Genomic DNA, 8,559 nt, shown 5'->3' with positions numbered 1-8,559 from the left:
AACTCAGGCGGGCTGGGGGCAGCCCTGGGACTCCAGTGGGCTCCGGGGGAGGGCGTCTGGGGCAAGAAAAACAAACAGGAGATGAAAGAGAAAATACACATTTGAGAGAAAACATTGAGCAGAGAAGTGTGGCCAGGAAGGATGGACCCAGCAGCACACACTGGCTACCGAGACATCACCCCATAAAGTCTTCATCTCTCTCTCTAGTTTTGCCCACTGCCCGCCTTTGTTTTTATTTCTGGTGTGTTGGTCTGTAATGGGAGGCAGGTGAAGGAGAGCTGTGGAGCCTGGCTTCCTGCAGAGCCAGCCAGAAGTAATGCCAGGAAAGAGAAAAGTCTCCTGGTTCCTTCTCCAGACCCTCCCCTCGGGCCCTGGCAGGTGCACCTGCCTGCTGTGATCTGGAGGTTTTTTAAGAGGCTGCACTTTTGAGCGTTACCCTGATTTATCCTCTTTGCCCCCGACCCTAGACCTTTTGGAAATAGCGAGGGCCTTTCCTGCCCTTGTTGGAGGGCCAAGATAGATGCTTGGACACCGAGGTCCGTCCCCCGCTGCTCTCCCCAGACTTGCTCTCCCTCTGGGTGGAGGCATAGCGTGGCGGGGCCTCCCCCCAGGGCTGGCCCTTCCTCCTCCTGACCCCCACCCTCCCAGCCCCAGCACAGCCATTTGGGTGGCTGCTAGCCCTGCGTGGGTTCGAGCCAGCCTGACCAGCCGCAGTACCCACTCCCACGTGGAATTTTGGCTTCTTTTTCCGGTGGGGGCTGAGTGGCCAGCAGGGGAGACTTTCTCTGTTTCTCACTGGGAAGTGAGCATTAAGGCAGGTCCTGAGAGCTGGCAGAGCCTGGGAGCTGTGAATGGCGGTGACAGGCAGCCCGGGGATGGAATTTGAAACTCAAGGGTATCATGAGATCCTGGGCTTCGTCCCTGGTGTTCCTGGATGCAAAGGGTGGGTGGCGTGGGCAGGGAGCTGCATCTCTTCCCGCTTGACCCCTGCGAGGGCTACAGTTGCAGAGAAAGCTACCCTGGACTTAGAGCTTCTTATCATAGTTAAGAACCGTCTGGAGCTGCAGAGATTGCAGGACGAAACCCTTCACACATCTCTATCTCAGAGCAGGACTGTGCAGCCAAGAAGCGAGCTCAAATCCCTCCCTGGGGCTGAACACAGCCGACTGAGGCACCCACCTCATCCCCTCAGGGCCCCAGGCCGTCCAGGCTGAGCCCCTTTGGTTGGGACACGCGTGTAGACTTGTACTTAATACCTCAAGGTTAGTGTGGCTCTGGGGAACGCTGGGGCGGGAGGACCAGCGTGGCTAACTAGTATCAGCAGGACTTGGTTCTGGGCAGCCGATGCTCATCCCCTCGCCCCTCCGCCCCCACCCTCTGTGCTGTCTGTTCATGTTGCATACACCGATGGCAATAACTTCTTCCAGCTCCTCGGGCAAGTGGGAGAGGCCTGCAGCCGGCCCTGCGAGGGAGCGTGTCTCTTTTTCTCTCTCTCTCTCTCTTGTTCTCCCTCTTCTCCTGTTTCAGCCGCAGGGAGCCTTTCCCCATTCCTCTCCCCCCTCACAGCTGTAGTTCTCATCCCATGCCTCCCTCCGTGGATGGGGTCTTGCCTTTGAAAATCCCGTGTTTCTGTATCCCTGTCTCATGCTCCCCTGTATCATCTGTCCCAGTCTTGCCGTGTGATGGGAACGTGCTTGGAAACTGCATAACAAATCTGCTTCGTGTATATGTGTGTTTATGGGGGTGGTTTATTATTTTTTGCTGGTCGCTAGATCCCTTTGTATGACCACATAGAGTCCGAGCAGGCCAGGGGCTGAGAGCTTAAGTCAGGACCCTCAGCGGTGAGCCTGCTGTGGGGACCCAGCTGCTCTTGAACAAGTGGCTGAGCTCCTGTCTGGCCTCCTCTCTCTGTTTTTTTTTTAAGTAACTTGTGTGTATTTCTAACTGATCCTATTGGGGGAAAAAAAAAACCAACCCTAGTATTTCAGTAAAAATGCCTGTTGTAAGATGAACCTCCTGTAACTTCTATCTGTTCTTTTTTGAGGCTCAGGGAGAAACTAGCATTTTTTTTTTCAAACTACTTTTTGTCACTGTGACAGTTGTAAATAAAGTTTGAAAATGCTTTCCACTCTGGTCTGGTTTCTTTTTTTCTTGCTGCTCTATTGGAACCGACAAAGCGTAGGAGCTACTCTCACAGGAGGCTGAGTTCAGCATAGGCGCCCCGTGTGAGGGTCCTTATGTACCTCACCTGTTGGCCCTTCTGGGATGAACCCATTCGTGGTTTTTATCAGCTGGTTGAATGAAAACAGCTTTTTTCTTCTACGCTAGTGGTTCTAACTCTAGATGCACGTCAGAGTCACCAGCAGAGCTCTAAAAAGTTATAAATACCTGCATCCTACCCCCCACAGACTTGGATTTGAATGGTCTGGGGTGAGGTTCAGGCATTAGGATTTTTTAGAATCACCTGGAGGAGATTTTAACACACAGCTGTGGTTTTAAACCATCTTTCTAAGAGAAGAAAAAGTGTTAAGTCACTCAGTCATTTCCGACTCTTTGTGACCCCATGGACTGTAGCTCACCAGGCTCCTTTGTCCATGGGATTCTCCAGGCAAGAATACTGGAGTGGGTTGCCATTCCCTTCTCCAGGGGATCTTCCCAACCCAGGAAAAGAAACACCCCCAATATATTCATTGCAGAGTTTTCCACAAAGACTGAGAGTGGATGAATGAGTGTGTATGTAGCTCAAGAAAACTCCAGGAATCATTCAAACCATTGACTGAGTGCCTAGGACTTATCAGGCATTGTTAAGAGGCTGGGTAAACAAAATAGCAGCGTCCCAGCCCTCTCCGCACTGCTTTAGTATGAAATTAAAGGACAAATGTGGTGAGTGCAAGGCAGGAAAAACATAGCAAGTGTCTGTTGAAAGGGTCAGGAGAGGCGTCTGAAGAAGTGACAAGGAGCAGGTGAGGCGCTTGGAGAGAGTGCTTCCAGCAGAGAAGGTTTGAGATGAGCTTGACTGGAGGGATAGGGGAGGAGGAAATAGTGCAAGAAGGGCTTCTCAGACCTGGGTGAGGAGTTTGGGCTTTTATTTTAAGAGCAGGGCCTAGGATAGTAGCATTTACATTTTTACACAATCTGGCTCAGTGGAGATGGAATTGGAGGGGGCAAGATGGAAGGCCCAGAGACCAGGAAGGGGGCTACGTGGAGATCAGAGTGAGAGATGGTGGTGCTTTGTGGAAAAGGGTTTTGGACACTTTGAACCTGGGGCTGGATATTTTTGCCTTTACTCAGCCCATATCTGGGCTCTTAATCATGGAGAGTATAGATAATCAAGTGATCTGTGCTGAGAATTGATACTAATGGAAGATTGATCCATTTTAACATTAGCCTGTCAGACCATTTGCTCTATGGATCTGCTGCCCTGATGATAAAGTTCAAGTCTTGACCATCTTCATCTTGGATTGTCCCTCTGTGTCTCCCCAACAGCTGAGGATGGAGTTTATTAGGACACAGCCTCCTAAATGTAGCCCCACAGAAAACTATCTCCATTCACAGATGACATCATTTGTGTAGAAAAATCCTATGAAATCTACCCAAAAGGTCTACTAGAGCTGACCTGTGAGTTCAGCATGGTTGCAGGACCTGAGATCAATGTACAAAAATTGGGTATATTTCTATACACCAGCAATGAATAACTGGAAATTAAAATTTAAAATACCACTTATATTAGCATAAAAAAGTACTTAGGGAGAAATCTGACTAAAGGGGTACAAAACCCATTCAATAACAACTATGAAACACTAGTGAGAAAAGTAAAATAATACAATAATACAAAAATAATAAAAACCTACATAATCAGAGGAACCTGGTAGGCTACAGTTCATGGGATCACAAAGAGTCAGACATGACTAAGCAACTGTCACTCACACTTTATCAGACAGATGTATCATATTCATGGGCCTAAACACACAATGTTGTTAAGATGTCAGTTCTCTCCAAATTGACCTGTAGATTCAACACAAAATAACAAGCTTTTTTTTTTTTTTCCAGAAATTGACAATCTGATCCTAAAATTCATGTGAAAATGCAAAGGATCTAGAATAGCCGAAACAACAAGGAGCAAACTTAGAGAACCCAAATCTCAACTTTAAACTTGATTACACAATTTAAGTATTCAAAACATTTAGTATTGGCATCGATAGACAAATAGATCCATGGAACAGAATAGAGTCTATAAATGGACCCAAACATAAATGGTCGATTGATTTTTTTTAAGTAGTTGTAACATTTTAAAAATTTATTTTTAATTGAAGGATAATTGCTTTACAGTATTGCATTGGTTTCTACCAAACATCAAGAATCAACCATAGGTTTACCCATGTTCAATTGATTTTTGACAAAGGGGCCAAGGCAACCCAGTGAAAAAAGGATGATCTTTTCAACAGTTGGTGCTAGAAAAATTGTATATCCTCATGCAAATATCCCCTGGGGATGGAAACATGAGTCTTTACTTCTGCCTCCTATTGTCTCCATGTGACTTTCTAAATAGAATAATTACTCATTTAGAGAAAAAAAATTGTTTTTCATGGTTGGTCAGTGGCTTCAATGCTGCCCCACTCCACCGCAGGTCACCTCCTCTCTCCCTAAAGGAGGAACATTGGTGGCAACTGGTGAACTCTGCTGTGTTATTTGGGATGACTTGTATTCCCATCCTGCTCAGTCCTTATGTTATCTGGGGCCAGATTCTTAATGTCCAAGATCTTCAGGTTTCTTTTCTAGTACCTCTTGTGCAGGGATGTGAAGGTTGAACACTCAGTAGGCAGTCCACAAGTTGAGGTTTTACCTCTCTTCCCCTTGAAAGATGGGGTACCTAAGGAACTAGCCTCTGCCTTTCCCCTGCTTTCACACTGAGTCCTGTGTGCACACCAAGAGTCAAGAAGAGCTTCAAGGTGAAGACAACTCTCTATCCACAAATGCTGAAATTAATTGATTGGTGATGAGATTAATTGATCTTCCGTTCAGTTCAGTTCAGTCACTCAGTCGTGTCCGACTCTTTGCGACCCCATGAATTGCAGCACGCCAGGCCTCCATGGTGCATTACCAACTCCCGGAGTTCACTCAGACTTGCCTTTGAGTCAGTGATGCCATCCAGCCATCTCATCCTGGGTCATCCCCTTCTTCTCCTGCCCCCAATCCCTCCCTGCATCAGAGTCTTTTCCAATGAGCCAACTCTTCGCATGAGGTGGCCAAAGTACTGGAGTTTCAGCTTTAGCATCATTCCTTCCAAAGAAATCCCAGGGCTGATCTCCTTCACAATGGACTGGTTGAATCTCCTTGCAGTCCAAGGGACTCTCAAGAGTCTTCTCCAACACCACAATTCAAAAGCGTCAATTCTTCGGCACTCAGCCTTCTTCACAGTCCAACTTTCACATCCATACATGACTACTGGAAAAACCATAGCCTTGACTAGATGGACCTTAGTCGGCAAAGTAATGTCTCTGCTTTTGAATATGCTATCTAGGTTGGCCATAACTTTTCTTCCAAGGAGTAAGCGTCTTTTAATTTCATGGCTGCAATCACCATCTGCAGTGATTTTGGAGCCCCCCAAAAATAAAGTCTGACATTGTTTCCACTGTTTCTCCATCTGTTTCCCATGGAGTGATGGGACTGGATGCCATGATCTTCGTTTTCTGAATGTTGAGCTTTAAGCCAACTTTTTCACTCTCCTCTTTCACTTTCATCAAAAGGCTTTTTAGTTCCTCTTCACTTTCTGCCATAAGGGTGGTGTCATCTGCATATCTGAGGTTATTGATATTTCTCCCGGCAATCTTGATTCCAGCTTGTGCCTCTTCCAGCCCAGCATTTCTCATGATGTACTCTGCATATAAGTTAAATAAGCAGGGTGACAATATACAGCCTTGATGTACGAAGATAAATATTTTTTTTTATAATTCAGAGTTGCTTTCTTTTTCAAAGCAAATTTAAACAGAAAAAAATTTCCTCCCTTAGTTTGCCCCTTCTATCTATCACTATGAGGGGGTAGAAAGCAGGGAGATGAAGGGAACATTAAAGCCTTGTCCACCAAAATATTGGAGAGGGGAGAGGGAGACATCTCTCATCAAGCTAGGCCTGATGTCTGGCTCCTTTTTAAATAAGAGGAGATCCTTGGGCAGAGACCTGTTGGAAGTGATGGTTTTGTGTGAAATGGAGAGAGATTCAATATGTGGGTGACAGCAAGTGCAAAGACCCTGCGGTAGAGGCATTGACTTGACTTTTTTGGAGAAATGTCTGTGAAGCCAGCAGGGCTAGAGCAGAGGAAAAGAGAAGTTGCTGAGGTCAGATACCACAGAGTGGAGTTTAGAATCACTATTGCCCACTGTGAGAAGCCCACTGGGGAAGGAAGCAGGCTCATCAGGCATCCCAGCCCCTAGAAATCCACTGCTCAGCCCATTCAAAGGTGTCTCACCGGTGCAAATGGCGGTCAGGATTGATGGACCTGAGGCAGTGTCATAGCCTGAAGGGGTTTCTGGATCATCAAAGGAGGATTAAACTAGGCAGAAGTCTGTTTGTACATCTGTCCTCCAGTTACTGAAAAGTGGTTATGGCTAAGAGAATGGGCACTGAGCTCAGGCCCCTGGATCTGTATGTAGCTCAGCCCTGCCTTTTACTATTTGTGTGACCTTAGGCAAGTTACTTTCCTTCTCTGGGCCTCACTTTCCTCCTCTGTAAAGTGGGTACCTACCTCACAGAGTTGAGGTGAGGCTTAAATGCACTGTTACAAGTAGTAACAAGCTTAGAACTGTACCAGGCACAAAGTAAGTTCTCAAATGTTAACCATTGCAGAAGGCAGAATAATACCCTCCCCCGACTCCCCAAAGTTGTCCAATCCTAACCTCAGGAACCTGTGACTCTGTGATGTGACACTGCAGGTGGGAATTAAAGTTGCAGGTGAAATTAATGTTGCTAATCAGCTGACTGACTTTCTAGAGCCTGGATTATCCCGGTGAGCCCAATCTAATCACACGGGTCTTTATAAGGGGTGGGGGAAAGCAGATGAGCTAGTGTGGGAGTTAAAGAGAGGTTTGAAGATGGCAGAAGGCGCCTCAAGGAGTAAAGGTACCTCTCGGTAGAAGTTGGAAAAGGCAAGGAAACAATTCCTGAAGCCCCCAGAAGGCTGACAGCCCTACCAAAGGGTGATTGTAGCCCAGTGATACCTACTTTGGACTTTCGACTTCCAAAACGGTAAGATAATAAATTCGGGTTAAGCCACTAAACTTGTCGTAATTTGTTTTGAGCCACAGTAAGAAACCAAAACAGCCATTGTTATAATATGGTGGTGGTGATGATGATATAGACCTGCGGTCCCCAACCTCTGGGCCACAGGCTGGTACCACAGGAGCCAGATCAGCAGCCACGTTAGATTAGAAATAAAGTGCACAGTAAAAGTAAAGCACTTGAATCATCCTGAAACCATCCCTCCCCCCCCATAACCCTGGTCCATGGGAAAATTGTCTTCCATGAAGTCGGTCCCCAGTGCCGAAAAGTTTGGGGACTGCTGAGACAGACTTTTCTTGTGTGGCCTCGGAGAACAGGGTGGCAGGAGGACAGGAGGGGGTTCTAAGCAGGCCAAGTCTGCTGTCCAGCACTAGAGCCCATGCTGTCTTAAGGCAGGATGTTCTCTCGGTGTCTCCAGGCAGAGGTGTCTGTCAGCTGGAGGGGGCACCACTGCTCTGGACTGGGTAAATCTGAGGCTGTAAAGTGCTTATTCTAGAAATTTGAAAATTAGTGATTGAAATGTTTCCACTAATTTTCAAATTTCTAGAAAGAAAAAGAATTAATGATTGATGTGTGGATACATCCCTGGTGGCTCAGATGGTAAAGAATCCGCCTGCAATGTGGGAGACCTGGGTTCGATCCCTGGGTTGGGGAGATCCCCTGGAGAAGGGAAAGGCTACCCACTCCAGTATTCAGGCCTGCAGAATTCCATGGACAGAGGAGCCTTGCGGGTTACAGTTCATGGGGTCGCAAAGAGTCAGACACGACTGAGCGACTTTCACTTTTCATGTTGGTCATTATAGCCTGCATATCAGAATATACATTACAACACTCCCCTTTCCCCATTTATCTGCAAAGAAGGTCCTGCTTGAAATGCAATTTGTTTGCACTACTTCCTTTGCCATTTCCAATCAGGAAAACATGAATTCACTCTTTTCTAATATTGGCTACCATTTGTAGAGCACTGGGCTCTAGGTTTACCATCACTTCTAATTCTCACAACAGCTTTTTAAAATGTGGGTTTTTATATAGAGATTTTTTTTTTTCTGTATCAACTACAATTAGCAATGTAGAAGACAGCAGAGGTTGAGGACTTCATCTTTCAAATCCCATCCAGTGGCAAGTGACAGGATGATTTGCATCTTTGTTTCCTTCCAGTCATTGTCCCTCATACTTACCAGAAGGTACTCAATATATTTTTCCCATGAAGTAGACATTTTTAATGTTATTTTACAGATGAGGAAGCTGAGGTCAGAAGCTGAGGTCTGAAAGAGCGGGGTTAGA

This window comes from Budorcas taxicolor, chromosome 11 (genome assembly GCF_023091745.1).
Source record: "Budorcas taxicolor isolate Tak-1 chromosome 11, Takin1.1, whole genome shotgun sequence".
NCBI lineage: Eukaryota > Metazoa > Chordata > Mammalia > Artiodactyla > Bovidae > Budorcas > Budorcas taxicolor.
This window is presented reverse-complemented; position numbering follows the sequence as displayed.